This window comes from Palaemon carinicauda, chromosome 17, assembly GCF_036898095.1.
Source record: "Palaemon carinicauda isolate YSFRI2023 chromosome 17, ASM3689809v2, whole genome shotgun sequence".
NCBI classification, from domain to species: Eukaryota; Metazoa; Arthropoda; class Malacostraca; order Decapoda; family Palaemonidae; genus Palaemon; species Palaemon carinicauda.
Window position 1 is genome coordinate 2639362 of NC_090741.1, and position 15000 is coordinate 2654361.

Consider the following 15000-nt stretch of genomic DNA (forward strand, 5'->3'; position numbering starts at 1 on the left):
ATATATATATATATATATATATATATATTTATATAAAAAAATATATACTGTAGTTAAATTACTTATTTTTCCATTAAAATTGAGTTTTTTTTATAGTTTGGCCATTTGAAATGATAATAGTATATATTTATTTATTTTTTTTAACTTAGATATTTTTTTGAACAAATATTCTATTGATGAGAATAGGTTATATTGGGTTATTAGAAAAGCTGTGCCGTACAACTATTTTCAGGCTAAGTATATCTCACCAACCCATATTTGCCAGTTGTTATATTTGCTTAAGCGGATGAACAACTTTTCGGAGTAATGCGGGCTTTGAATGTGGAGGAATCAGAGCCCTAGGCGAAATCACACAAAGAAAAAAGCTTGCGACCGGCCGGGAATCGAACCCTGGTCCGCCAAACTTGTATAGATAGTGACTAAACCACTTTACCGGTCACAAGCTCTTGTCTTTGTGTGATTTCGCCTGGAGCTCTGATCCCGAGGTCGTTAAGAGAATTCATTCATTAATGTATCAAAAATATATTTGGCTTATATGAATATGAAAAACACATCTAATTGTGCAAAATTTATCATTAATTGAATGCCGAGTAACAAACTACCAATTAGCTACGGTGGTGAAGATGGGTTGATTTCAATTCTAAGTACAAAACACCTGAATTCGACCAGTATAATTACAGAATAATTGTCATTGACTTTTATCTTTCTTCGTGGCCAAGTGGTTTAGTCACTGTTTATACAAGCTTGCCGACCAGGGTTCGATTCCCAGCCGGACCCAAGCTCTTGTCTTTGTGTGATTTCACCTGGGGCTCTGATCCCGAGGTCGTTAAGAGAATCCAGACATTAATGTATCAAAAATATATATGGCTTATTTGAATATGAAAAACACGTCTAAATGTGCAAAATTTATCATTAATTGAATGCCAAGTAACAAAGTACCAATTAGCTACAATAGTGAAGATGGGTAGATTTCAATTCGAAGTACAAAACACCTGAATTCGACAGGAATAAGTACAGAAGAATTGTCATTGACTTTTATCTTTTTTCTTGGCCAAGTGGTTTAGTCATTGTCTATACAAGCTTGCCGGAGTAGGGTTCGATTCCCGGCTGGTCACAAGCTCTTGTCTTTGTGTGATTTTGCCTGAAGCTCTGATCCCGAGGTCGTTAAGAGAATCCAGACATTATTGGTGAAGATGGGTTGATTTCAATTCTAAGTACAAAACACCTGAATTCGACCGGTATAATTACAGAATAATTGTCATTGACTTTTACCTTTCTTCGTGGCCAAGTGGTTTAGTCACTGTCTATACAAGCTTGCCGACCAGGGTTCGATTCCCGGCCGGAAACAAGCTCTTGTCTTTGTGTGATTTCACCTGAAGCTCTGATCCCGAGGTCGTTAAGAGAATCCAGACATTAATGTATCAAAAGTATATATGGCTTATTTGAATAGGAAAAACACGTCTAAATGTGCAAAATTTACCATTAGTATATCTATCTAACTATATATATATATATATATATATATATATATATATATATATATATATATATATATATATATATATATATGTATATATATACTCAGGAAGATCAAATGGAGTTGGAAGAGAAGGAGTAAGAGTCACGATGACACCATGGGCAGAAAGGACATTGACCAAGTAGAGAGCTGTAATTAGTATATTGTTACAAGCAAATTTCAAATCAAGGCAGTGCAACATGAAAATTATAGTTTGCTATGCCCAAAAAATGATTCACCTGAAGAAAGGAAAGATGAATACTGTGAAGAACTGCAGAGTGTAATAGATGAGATCACAGAGAGAAATATGAAAAAATTGATTGTCTACTTCAATACAAAGGTTAGAAGGAATATTCAGGGATAGAGAATGTGATGTGTGTCGAGGGTCCTGGCGGAGTTACAAATGAAAATGGAGCATTTTTCATAAGTTTCTTTTCAATAAACCATCTTGTCATTGGATATACTCTTTTTCAACACAAGAACATCCAGATGCATACATGTACTTCAATGCATGGCGATTAAAAAAATTAAATAGATAACTTTTTCATTAAAAAGGAGAGAAGGAGGACTTTGAGAAATGTAAGAAGTTATAGAGTTGCTGATATTGGTAGTGATCATCAGCTCATCATTCCCTCACTGAAATTTAAATTGAAAACACCAAACAGAAGAGTAAATAGAATATATAGGTTTGATACAACTAAACTTTTAGAAGAACACAGCAAAACATTTGCAATTAAATGTAGCAATCGATTTGCAGTCTTAGAGACTTTAAGAGACGAAGAATAGACAATTAATGAAGAATGGTGTGATATTAATAACATATGTCAGTCAGTTTGTCGTGGAGTCTTGGGACACGCCGTTACAAAGAGAAAGCCATGGATATCGAATGATACTTGGGATAATATAAAAAGGAGATAAAAACAGATAGTGATTGTTGAAAGTTTTCGAGAAAGTATTTAAAATTACAAGGTAGAGCATGCTGAGTATCATAGTATTGATATTTAGGTCAAAAGAAAAGCTAGGAATGACTGGAGTGAATATTTAGACAGTAAAGCAGATAAGGCTGACAAAGCTATGAATTCAGTAAGTGGCTATGGTGTGAAAATTTTTCATAGAACCATTATGAAATCTCTACTGGACAAAGAAGAAGCATATACCCATCAAAAAGAGATATGGATCTATTATAACAACAGAAGATGAAGAAAGACAGTGTTTAATGGATCACCTTAGGTAGGTTATAAATAGGAGATATGAAGGGAATTATTTGATTGATACACATGAAGCTGAAGAACACCTTGATGTGCCCATGAATGAATTTAGTGTGTTTGAAGTTGAAGCAATCCTCAAAACACTAAGGAGATGGAAAACCCTTGGATACAATGGGATAACTGCCGAGATGATACTGGCTGAAAATTAAATTACTCCCACAGTACTCATAAGATTAGTTTATGGAATGTGGCATGAGAGGCAAAACCTGATGAATGGGAGTTAGGAGTGTTGGTGAAAATGTCAAAAAAAAATGAGACCTGACTGATTGCAATAATTACAGTGACATAACACTTACGTCAGTTTTTATGAAAATATCTTGTATGCTTTATTTAAACAGACTGGAGAGAAAGATTGATGAAAAGCTGAGAGATGAGCAAGGAGGATTTAGAATATGTAAAAGTTGCACTGACAAAATTCTAGTTTTAAGACATGATTTAGAGCAATGTGTAGAACATAGAAATCCACTTTTGATGGCATATGAGGACAATGAAAAATCCTTTTGATAGTGAGCACCAGCAAATTTTATTGATTGGCCTGTGTTATTATGGAAATCCTCTTATATATGTAACTTTTATCAAGTTTGTCCATATGCATAGCAAATACAAAGTTAATGTTGATAGAGTCTTATCAAATGCATTTCCAGTGAACAGCGGAGTTGTCCCCTATGTAGTTTATCCTCCTCGTGGATTTTGTAATGCATATAACAGTTGGAGATGGTGGAGAAGGATTGGACTGTATTGGTAATAGGAATTTAGCAGATCTAGAGTAAGATAATGCTGCTTTCCTTGTTAGCAGAACACCACAGGATTTGCAATGCTTGCTTACCAGAAAGCACGAAATATTACACGAGGTTAGGCTGAAGATATGTAGATGAAGGACAAAGATGAAGAGAACAAAGTATGTAATTGAAGATGAAATATCATTGCAAAGAGGAAGGATTAATGAGGTAGAATCATTTAAGTATGTAGAAACTATGATCTATATTATTATTATTATTATTATTACTATCCAAGCTACAACCCTAGTTGGAAAAGCAAGAGGCTATAAGCCCAGGGGCTCCAACAGGGAAAAATAGCCCAGTGAGGAAAGGAAATAAGGAAATAAATAAATGAAGAGAACAAATTAACAATAAATCATTCTAAAATAAGGAACAACGTCAAAACAGACATGTCATATAATAAACTATCAACAACATCAAAAACAAATATGTCATAAATAAACTATAAAAAGACTATGTCCGCCTGGTCAACAAAAAAGCATTTGCTCCAACTTTGAACTTTTGAAGTTCTACTGATTCAACCACCCGATTAGGAAGATCATTCCACAACTTGGTCACAGCTAGAATAAAACTTCTAGAGTACTGCGTAATATTGAGCCTCGTGATGGAGAAGGCCTGGCTATTAGAATTAACTGCCTGCCTAGTATTACGAACAGGATAGAATTGTCCAGGGAGATCTGAATGTAAAGGATGGTCAGAGTTGTGAAAAATCTTATGCAACATGCATAATGAACTAATTGAACGACGGTGCCAGAGATTAATATCTAGATCAGGAATAAGAAATTTAATAGACCGTAAGTTTCTGTCCAACAAATTAAGATGAGAATCAGCGGCTGAAGACCAGACAGGAGAACAATACTCAAAACAAGGTAGAATGAAAGAATTAAAACACTTCTTCAGAATAGATTGATCACCAAAAATCTTGAAAGACTTTCTCAATAAGCCTATTTTTTGTGAAATTGAAGAAGACACAGACCTTATATGTTTCTCAAAAGTAAATTTACTGTCAAGAATCACACCTAAAATTTTGAAAGAGTCATACATATTTAAAAAAACATTATCAATACTGAGATCCGGATGTTGAGGAACCACCGTCCTTGACCTACTTACAATCATACTTTGAGTTTTGTTAGGATTCAACTTCATACCCCAAAATTTGCACCATGCACTAATTCTATCTAAATCTCTATTAAGGGATTCACCAACCCTAGATCTACATTCAGGGGATGGAATTGATGCAAAGAGAGTAGCATCATCTGCATATGCAACAAGCTTGTTTTCTAGGCCAAACCACATGTCATGTGTATATAGTATAAAAAGTAAAGGGCCAAGAACACTACCCTGTGGAACACCGGATATCACATTCCTATAATCACTATGGTGCCCATCAACAACAACTCTTTGAGATCTATTACTTAAAAAATCAATAATAATGCTAAGAAACGACCCACCCACTCCCAACTGTTTCAGTTTAAAAACAAGGGCCTCATGATTAACACGATCAAAGGCAGCACTAAAATCAAGGCCAATCATACGAACTTCCCGACCACAATCAAAGGATTTCTGTACAGCATTGGAGATTGTAAGAAGGGCATCACATGCTCCAAGGCCTTTACGAAAACCAAATTGCAAACTAGGGAGTAGATGATTACCTTCAGCAAACCTATTAAGACGTTTTGCCAGGAGACGTTCAAAAACTTTAGATAATATGGGAGTTATGGAAATTGGGCGGTAATCAGTGGGACCTGAGCTACCACATACACATTTACATAGAGGAGTAACATTACCAATTCTCCAACTAGTGCTAAAAGCTCCTCTTCTTGCTAACTTGCGCAAAATAACAGATAACTTTGGAGCTAAGAAATCTGCTGTCTTTATAAAAAACAAAGGAAAAATACCATTTGGGTCTACACCTCCATAAGCATCAAGGTCCATCAACAGAGCTTTAATCTCACGAGATCGAAAAGCTAAACTAGTTAGTTTAGCCTCAGGAAAACAGGAATGAGGAAGTTCAAGTTTTTCATTACTCTGTTTACTGTCAAAAACATCAGCCAAAAGGGTTGCCTTTTCCTTTGGACAGTGAGTGACATAGCCATCTGGTTTAAGTAAAGGAGGAACTGTTGCATCTACACCAAAGAGTGCAGATTTAAGGGTAGACCACCATTCATGTTCCTGAGTTGTACCAGAAAGTGTTTCTTTTATGGTTAAATTGTACTCCTTTTCAGTTGAGGCATAAAGTCTATGAGCAAAAGCTCGAAGCTGAGTATAGTTGTTCCAGGTCAAATCTGATCTGTTACCCTTCCAAAGTTGATTGGCCTCCTGCTTCTCCAAAAAAAGCACGTCTACAATCATCATTGAACCACGGTTTGTCCTTCACTCGGTACCTTAGCACACGAGAAGGGATACGCCTATCAATTATGTTGACTAGATTCTCATTCAAAGGGACAACAGGATCTACACTATTATATAATTGTGACCAATTCAAGCACAAAAGATCATGTAAAATCCCATTCCAGTCTGCTTGGGATTTCATATAAATTTTACAAGAATATGATATATCAGGGACAGGCTGCTCAGTCTTCACTAATAATGAAATCAAGGCATGATCAGATGTCCCGACTGGAGAACCAACCTTACCAGTTATAACGCCAGGGGAGTCAGTGTATACGAGGTCCAAGCAATTACCAGACCTGTGAGTAGCTTCATTAATGATTTGCTCACAGCCTGATTCAGAGGCAAAGTCTAAAGCTCTTAAGCCATGGTGATCGGTAGGAGAGATAGAACTTAACCACTCCCTATGGTGAGCATTAAAATCACCAACAAAGACAAAAGAAGCCTTTCTATCATCTTCTTGTATCTTAGCCATAATGGTAAGAAGACAATCGAAGATAGAATCATCCATGTCTGGATTCCGGTAGATCGAACATAAATAAAAGTTGTTATGCCTGCCACAAACTTTTATTACCTGAATCTCATGACATCCACATTGATAGCAGGACTTATGAGAAGCAGGGTACTCGGTCCTAATATACACCGCCATTCCCCTGGCCCTAGGGATGGCATCACGTTTCAACATTATTGGCTTCTTAAAACCAGTTATAAGGAGCTCAGATGAGTTCCTCATATTAGAAACCAAAGTTTCTGAGCACAAAAGAATATCATACTGTCTGGACGCAACTGTAAGGTCTTGGATATTTGCATGAAGACCACGAATATTGCAATACAGAAGACGACATTGACGAAATCTAGGACGTACTGGTCCCGGATTTCGCTCAATGTCTCCAGACAGCATAAGAATTAATAGAAATAAAAAAGAGACATCATACTTAAAAACTAGATTAACAAGAATTATAACATAAACAATACGTACAGAATTATAAACAAAGTGATTGATGATACCCATAGACTATAGTAAAAAGTCGGAAAAACTGGTCAACATGGAGGAGCCGATACACCATGCAAGGCTAAATACTCTCCAGGATAGCCACTTCAACTGAAGGGAGGACAGTAAGGATGGTTTTGAGAAGAAAAAGAATCAGAAAAAAGAAAAGACAACCTCTTGATAAACCACCAGGCATCCATGCCCCTTCTATTAAGCCTGCCCAACACACCATTTCAAAAAAACAAGAGGAAGAAAAAAAAATAAGATAGAATAGTGTGCCTGAGTGTACCCTCAAGCAAGAGAACTCCAACCCAAGACAGTGGAAGACCATGGTACAGAGGCTATGGCACTACCCAAGACTAGAGAACAGTGGTTTAATATTAGAGTGTCCTTCTCCTAGAAGAGCTGCTTACCACAGCTAAAGATTCTCTTCTACCCTTACCAAGAGGAAAGTACACTGAACAAATTGCAGTACAGTAATTGACCCCTTGGGTGAAGAAGTGTTAAGTATCTCATTGTTGTCAGGTGTATGAGGAAAGACGAGAATATGTAAAGAATAGGCCAAACTATTCTGTGTAAGTGTAGGCAAAGAAAAAATAAGCCGTGACCAGAGAGAGGGATCCAATGCATTACTGTCTGGCCAGTCAAAGGATCCAATACCTCTCTAGTGGTAGTATCTCAACGGGTGGCTGGTGCCCTGGCCAACCTACTACCTTATGCCAACCTACTACCTTATAATACGGGGTCTATAGAATTAGGGTTTAATGAAAGATTGAAACAAGTAAATCAGACAATGGCTAGGTTAAGGTAAATTTGGAAATAAAATCGCTTGAAATAAAAATAGAAATGCGAATATCAGTTTAGTGAGATTGATGTTACTCTATGTGCATGAGTCATGATATGACAATAAAACAATCTCCAATAGATTTAGTAGACTTGAGAAGAAAACCCTCTGAAGGATATTGGGAGTTAAAGGGCATGACAGGATTAGCAATGAAACTATATGAGAGATTACTTGAGTGCCATGTGTGGATGAGATCATGATGATAGGTAGGTTTGGGCATGCTCAATCACCAAACGTTCAGCTGGGCTCCGCAAGGCACTAGAAGAGTTAGGAAACCCTGACCTACATGGCTTAGGACTGTGAAGTGGGACGTAGGAGATAATGAATGGGGAGGTATTGAATAAAAAGCTCAAGATGGAGACTATTGTCGAAATCTAACCGAGGCCCTTTGTGTCAATGAGCGCAGGAGCAGATGATGATGTTGATGATATCAAAATCAAAATAATAATAATAATAATAATAATAATAATAATAATAATAATAATAATAATAATAATAATAATAATAATAATAATGATATTTGGATAAAAAAAATCAATGGATTACAATAAAGAATGACAGAACAACACCGGCATTGAATCCGATACCATCATAAACCTTCATGGATAACCACTTGAAGGACTAGTGTAGTGAAAAAAGGCAAACTTAAAGATAGCAGCAAGTTACCATAGATCAGCTGCGTGCCTAACAATAAAGTGGAAGCTCTTAACAGACATAATCAGCTAAAGGTTTTACTTTAACCTAGGCAGCAAAAATGTTTCAGAAGGATATACAGAGGCAGAAAACACCAGTTGCTGATTGACAAAGTCACGAAAATCAGCATAAAAAGAAAAAGCAACCTGAGTGTGGCAGGAATAGACTACAAGAAAGCTTGCGACATTATGCCATACTCAGGGCTGAGAGAATGCTCAAAGATATATGATGTGGAGGAGACCACTAACTAATTGCTCAAAAATATAATGCAAATATGGATATCTATGATTACATATTCTGGAAAATGGCTTGCATAGGTTAAAATCAAGAGAGAAATCTTCCAATCAGACTCATTATTCTCACTACTTTTCGTAGTACTGCATCTATGATTCCGATGACAAGAGTGCAGAAAACATCAAATTTGATTATCAACTGAAGATAGGATGTTCATGGAGGACTTTAGGCTGTTCAGGGAAGGTACTAAGGCAATAGACATGCTAACCCAGACGGTGATATATGTATAATGAGACATCAAAATGGAGCTTAGAATAGAAATTTTTTCTCTAATTAGCATGGAGAGAGGAAAACTAACAAAGATGGAAGGGATAAAGATGCCAGAATAAAAATTATGCCATCAAGGACATATATGGAGTATGCTATAGATACAGAGGGGTAATAGAAGAAGCCCCCCCCCCCCAAAAAAAAAGAGGGGGGGATGACGGAAACTTTTGGAAAAGAATACATGCAAAGGATCAAATCATTAATGAAGTCAAAACTTAACTCAAGATACTGGGTAAAGCTATGTGTGAGTGAGGTGACAGGCTGTACTTGAGAGGCGAGGTTACAGTAACTAAACTTTATTACACAGATATTGACTTTCTATACCAGGTCTTACCTGTAAGAACATCACAAATATCTAACTAACAAGATAAAACATGAGCTAGTATTCTTACACAATTTGATACATTATCAGTCTATGTGAATATGGGCAAAATAACGCTGAGGTTAAGGAAACGAGCTCACTCCTTAATCAGTGTTCCGATGTACTTTTGAAGTTTGGCATAAGGTACACATGCGAACCTAAGAATGCTTTACCAAAGGAACTTTATCTTAAGTAGCTGTGCAGTAGATCGGCACGAGGGATTTGAAAGGCCATGAATGTAATTAAACACCTGTCGGTGCATTGGAATAGGTATCCATGGTTGCGGTATAGCATTACTAACATCAAAAAGGAGGGTGGCATTAGAGTTGTTGAGAGAGACATCATCCAAACAGAGGGAAGTGCAGGATACCCTACATGCTTGGTACTCTATCTTTTCGTTGGGCTTCTGGCAAGGCGCTGTAATCTAGTCCTAGGTGAATGGCGGTAAATGTGTTTCATGACCTGATGTCAGCAACGGGGTTAATTTTCTCAGGGATGTGTTGAAGGGTACAATTTTACTCAGCAGCGGTATAGAAATGTCAGCGTTGATGGGTGGACCAGGCAATGGACTGCTGAGTGAAGGCCTGCACCAGAACCAAGTGGTCCGTTTAAATGACGAACGGCAAACCTAGTAAGTAGTAGTGAAAATCATGGACCTGCAAGTGCACCAACAGCAATTCTATGTCAAAGATAGAGTAGCCCGATTCCACCTTGGACAGTTTTCTACTGAAGAATGCGTGGTAAGCCTTTAACTCCCTGCTAGACAACTGCGCCAATAACAACATTGCTGACATTGGTGGAGAGAAGGAAAGGGGTATGCAGTACGGGAAATGTGAGAGCAGCAGCGGTTGATTGGGCATTAACTTCAAAGAAGGCTTGTTCTTAGGGGGACCCTATTTCAGGTATTTTGGCTTGCCCTTGAGGAAGGCGTTGAAGGGGTCAAGGATAGCGGCAATAATAGTTGATCATGTCCAAGAATTTTTGCAGTACTTTGGTGGTCAAGGGCGTGGGGAAGCTCTGAACGGCTGTTATCTTATCAGGGATGGGGTGCACTGCTTTAGGAGTGATGTGATTCCCTAAAAATTATACTTCATTGACAGTAAAGGTACACTTGTTGTACCGGATTGTAAGGCTGTTTTATTGTAGGCAATCAAGCATGACACATAGGTGACATAGGTGTTCCTTTTTGGAGGAAGAGAACGAAAGTATGGGACTCACATAACATAGTTAGCAGTGGATGTCCCGCCTCCATGACCTATCAAAAACTGACATCAACTTTAGTAACTGCAAAACAGGAGTAACTGAAGGTGTATTTACCGAAAAGGATGGTGATGGAGATTTTGGTGACATCTTCTGGGTCATGGGCTATTGATAATACCCCTTTAGGAGGTCGAGCGTGGAGATAACCTTCGTTTTCTGCAGGCAAGAGGTCACGTTTGCGAAGTTTGGGAAGGGTCAGTGATCTTGTTTTGTGTCCATGTCCAAGTGCTTGTAATTCCCACATGCATGCAAGGAGCCACCTTTCTATAGGATGCTGTATGAAGATGACGACCATGGGGTAAGGCCTTCTGACATTTTATATTTTATTTCACTTAACATTTGTTTAGCAGCTTCCATAAGATCAGAAGCCAGAGTACTGATTCTGGTAAATACGGGGGGACCCGTCTTCTTGATTTGTTGATAAATACCCTGTTCAGCAAAAACCGTGGGCATTTCATGAATTTCTGGACGGGAGACTTCCGCATGCAACGTATGGAGGTGGGCATAATCATCCAATGGTATGCTAATAGGGAGAGTGATTTTCGAAGAGGCCAGTTGAAGATATGGCGATGAGTATGAGTCTGCGTTCACTAACCGTCGGTGAGTCACATCAACCAGGCTTCTAAACCATTTTGTGAGTTTCTTGAAACCAGATATTGCTATCATAGATCCCATGGCAGCTACCTTAGAAAGGTCATGCCGTGTCTTGGAGAGGTGTCTTGGCAGAAGAGAACAGCAAGCACCCATGCTACAAAAATGTACATGCCTGTACCTGCATCATGTAAAAAGAATAAAAAAAGATTAGTGATAAGGGAGACCATCACTACAAACGAAGGCCTACTTACACTTTTTCTGGTCACTAAGAGCAATTCACACATTTCTTCACAGCATCCTCGAATCCTGAGCGGTACGCATAGCATAAATGCGGCCGAGGGTATCAGCAACTGCCTGTAGATGTAATTTGTTGGGGAATGAGCAGGTGGTGGGTGGTGGTCATCTTTGTCACCTCTCTGTCATGTCATGGGGGATGTTGTGTCTGTGTCCTACCTTATTCATGCATTCTTCGGTTGATGTTGAATAGCTGTACTTTTCAACAAGAGTAGAGGTATTTATGGGGGTCTTGAAGGGGGTGAAGTGACTTTGGTCATCAGGTCCTTCATAAGAAAATAATTGACCTCAAGTATGAAAGTGCGTGCAGGTTCGAGTAAGTGTCCTATCCAAAGAGCACAAATAAGGTTCACCTCACAAAGAACTGTCTTCAGTAGGTTGCAGGCAAGCAACACAGAGTCAATAACATACTGGCAGTAGACTTACTCTGCCTGGACTGGAGTAGCACTACATACGGTTATTTGAAAAATGCCCACACGCCACAGGATTCCCTGATTATTTCAAGAAGATCTGACACCCTGGATTACATGGTTACATTTTTGGCACTTGTGTACCAAATTAGGTACATTAGGGGTTATCAAGTACAATTGGTACAACTAATTTTGGAAATGGTAAATTTTTGGTACTTTTTACTTTTGCCAGTAGTAGGTTGGCCAGGGCAAAAGCCACCCGTTGAGATACTACCACTAAAGAGTTATGGGGCCCTTTGACTGGCCAGACAGTACTACATTGGATCCTTCTCTCTGGTTACGGTTCACTTTCCCTTTGCCTACACATACACCGAATAGTCTGGCATATTCTTTACAGATTCTCCTCTGTCCTCATACACATTACAACAATGAGATTACTAAACAATTATTCTTCACCCAATGTGTTAACTACCGCACTGTATTTGATCAGTGGCTAGTTTCCACTTGGTAAGGGTAGAAGAAACCCTTACCTATGGTAAGCAGCTTTCCTATGAGAAAAACACTACAAAACTAAACCATTTTTCTTTAGCCTTAGGTAGTACCATAGCCTCTGTACCATGGTCTTCCACTGTCTTGGGTTAGAGTTCTCTTCCTTGAGGGTACACTCGAACACACTATTCTATAATTTTTTTTTCTTAAGTTTTCTGTATCTTAGCAAATAATAATAATAATAATAATAATAATGATATCCCTTAGCGTGAGATGAGTCTTTTGGTGTCAAATGGTTGTTAAAAGAGCTGGAAAAGCTTGGTTAAACCTGTGGCTGACAATGGCAAGCACTGCTCAAAAGACAGTTTGTTTTGAAGTTGTTGTATGCTAATGGGGAGGCACTTTGCTCACAAAGCAAATAGGAGATTGCCGGGAAATTGAACTTGGAGATCACTCCAATACCATAGTAAGCTTTGGTGTTCGAGTGAGTCACACCCTTGATGCAAAACTTGAACTATAACAAGGGGAACAACGCTTTTCCGCTGGCGAAGGGCGTCAGTTTTATTGAGGATGCGTGTGTGAAAGAGTAAAGTTCGGTGGCAGCAGTGTGAAGGTAAGTGACAGCAGTGAGGTGAAAGGCAGGAGGGAGCTGGTTATTCCTCTGCTTTTCTCCAATTGCATTCACCTTGGTAAATGCAATTAAACTTTATTAAACAAACATCTAGTTTATATACCAAGACATGCAAGCTAGAACATCACAAAAACTCAGACAAAATAAAACGTGAACTACCATGCTTATAAAGGTTGGTTTATCATCAGTGCAGGAAGAGCCAATGATAAGGTAAAAGTATAAAACCCTTACAGTGTACAAGTGTGTATGAAACACGTGAGGTATAGCTATAAACATTTGTGGAGGGCCAGTAATACGGTAGTGTTAATAAAGTGGAGTGGAAGAAGTCAGAGCTATGCAAGATAGATAGAAAACTAGAAAAATAGGACATATGAACCCAGCACTGCACCCAATAGTAAACATTGACAGGCCATGTATACCATACAGTGATGGAGGAAAAGTAAACATCATTACGGAAGATTATGTCAACTTTGAAATAACAGCGCTGAGACAGGATTTGAAGATCAATTTAGAAGAATGACGAAATAGGGCTTGGGTATTATACTTGATAAAGGAGTGTGCAAACCCATAAGTATATAAGGATGGAACAGGAGAGATGAGGCTATAAGAAGGACAAAGAAAATCGATGCAAGGACAACTCATGAGAATTGACCAATAAGAAAATATAGCAGTGGCTACAAAGGGGAGACCTTTTGAAGGAAATCGAAGGGATGATAATGGAAGCAGGCAATGAGGCCTTAGCAATGATAGATATTCATAAATCAATAGATAAAATAAACATCTCGTTAAAGTGCAGGGAATGTAGAGCATAAAAGACCATTAACTACATCCCCAGTTAATGTTCAGCACTTGCTTAGAATTAAAAAAAAGAAACAATATGATACAGTGATTAAAGATTTCCATTGAGTCTCTGTAGGAAACACCAAATACAATATAGTAACAAATGGTACGAACATCAACCTCAAACTAAGGTAGAAAATTATGAGGGTAAGTTACTCTGAGACTACAGTATATGGACTGACAGGGTGATACAAGTACACTGAGTTGACGTTGCTTTTATCAACAAGACCATGAAAAAAAAAAGGTATCACTCAAAGATGTTTCATTACCTTGGAACTCAAGACTGGAAGATATGGAGAGGGAAAAAATATAAAAGTACCAAGACTTACGAATTATATTGAGAATGCTATGGAATATGCAAGCAGAAGTAGTGCCAATAATCTTAGGGACACTCGGAGCCATTCCTAATTAAATATTGGGAAATTAGAAACATATATAACCCCAGAACTAGTGATAAAGAGCATGTTACTGGAAATCGCACATTTAGAGAAGAAATTAATGGATTCCGAAAAAAAGCGACGCAAAATACTCTATAAATCAACAGTCTGTGGAGACCGACTAACAAATAATAATAATAATAATAATAATAATAATAATAATAATAATAATAATAATAATAATAATAATAATAATAATAATAATAATAATAATAATGTATCGGCTGCAATAAAACCATAATACCGAGAATATCATCTTTTTGGAATTATACTTGCCTTATAAATATTCTCCTTTCCATTAAAAAATCAAAGCCAGATGTTTACTTGAGTGGCAAAAACCTCTGGATGCTCTGCCACAATTCAAGAAATTGGTAAATTCCATATTGTTAGTCAATGGGACATTTCTCAACAATTTAACAAATCATGGATCACTATTATATACAAAGGAAGAGTTGTGGGAGATGATTTGGCAAAGCAAACTCTTAGGAATAAGAAAGCTCAATTGCCATCATTGAAAATTTATAGATAACTAAAAAATAAGTTCTATATGAAAGATCTAGAGAGAGAGAGAGAGAGAGAGAGAGAGAGAGAGAGAGAGAGAGAGAGAGAGAGAGAGAGAGAGAGATTAGTGCTGGATAGAT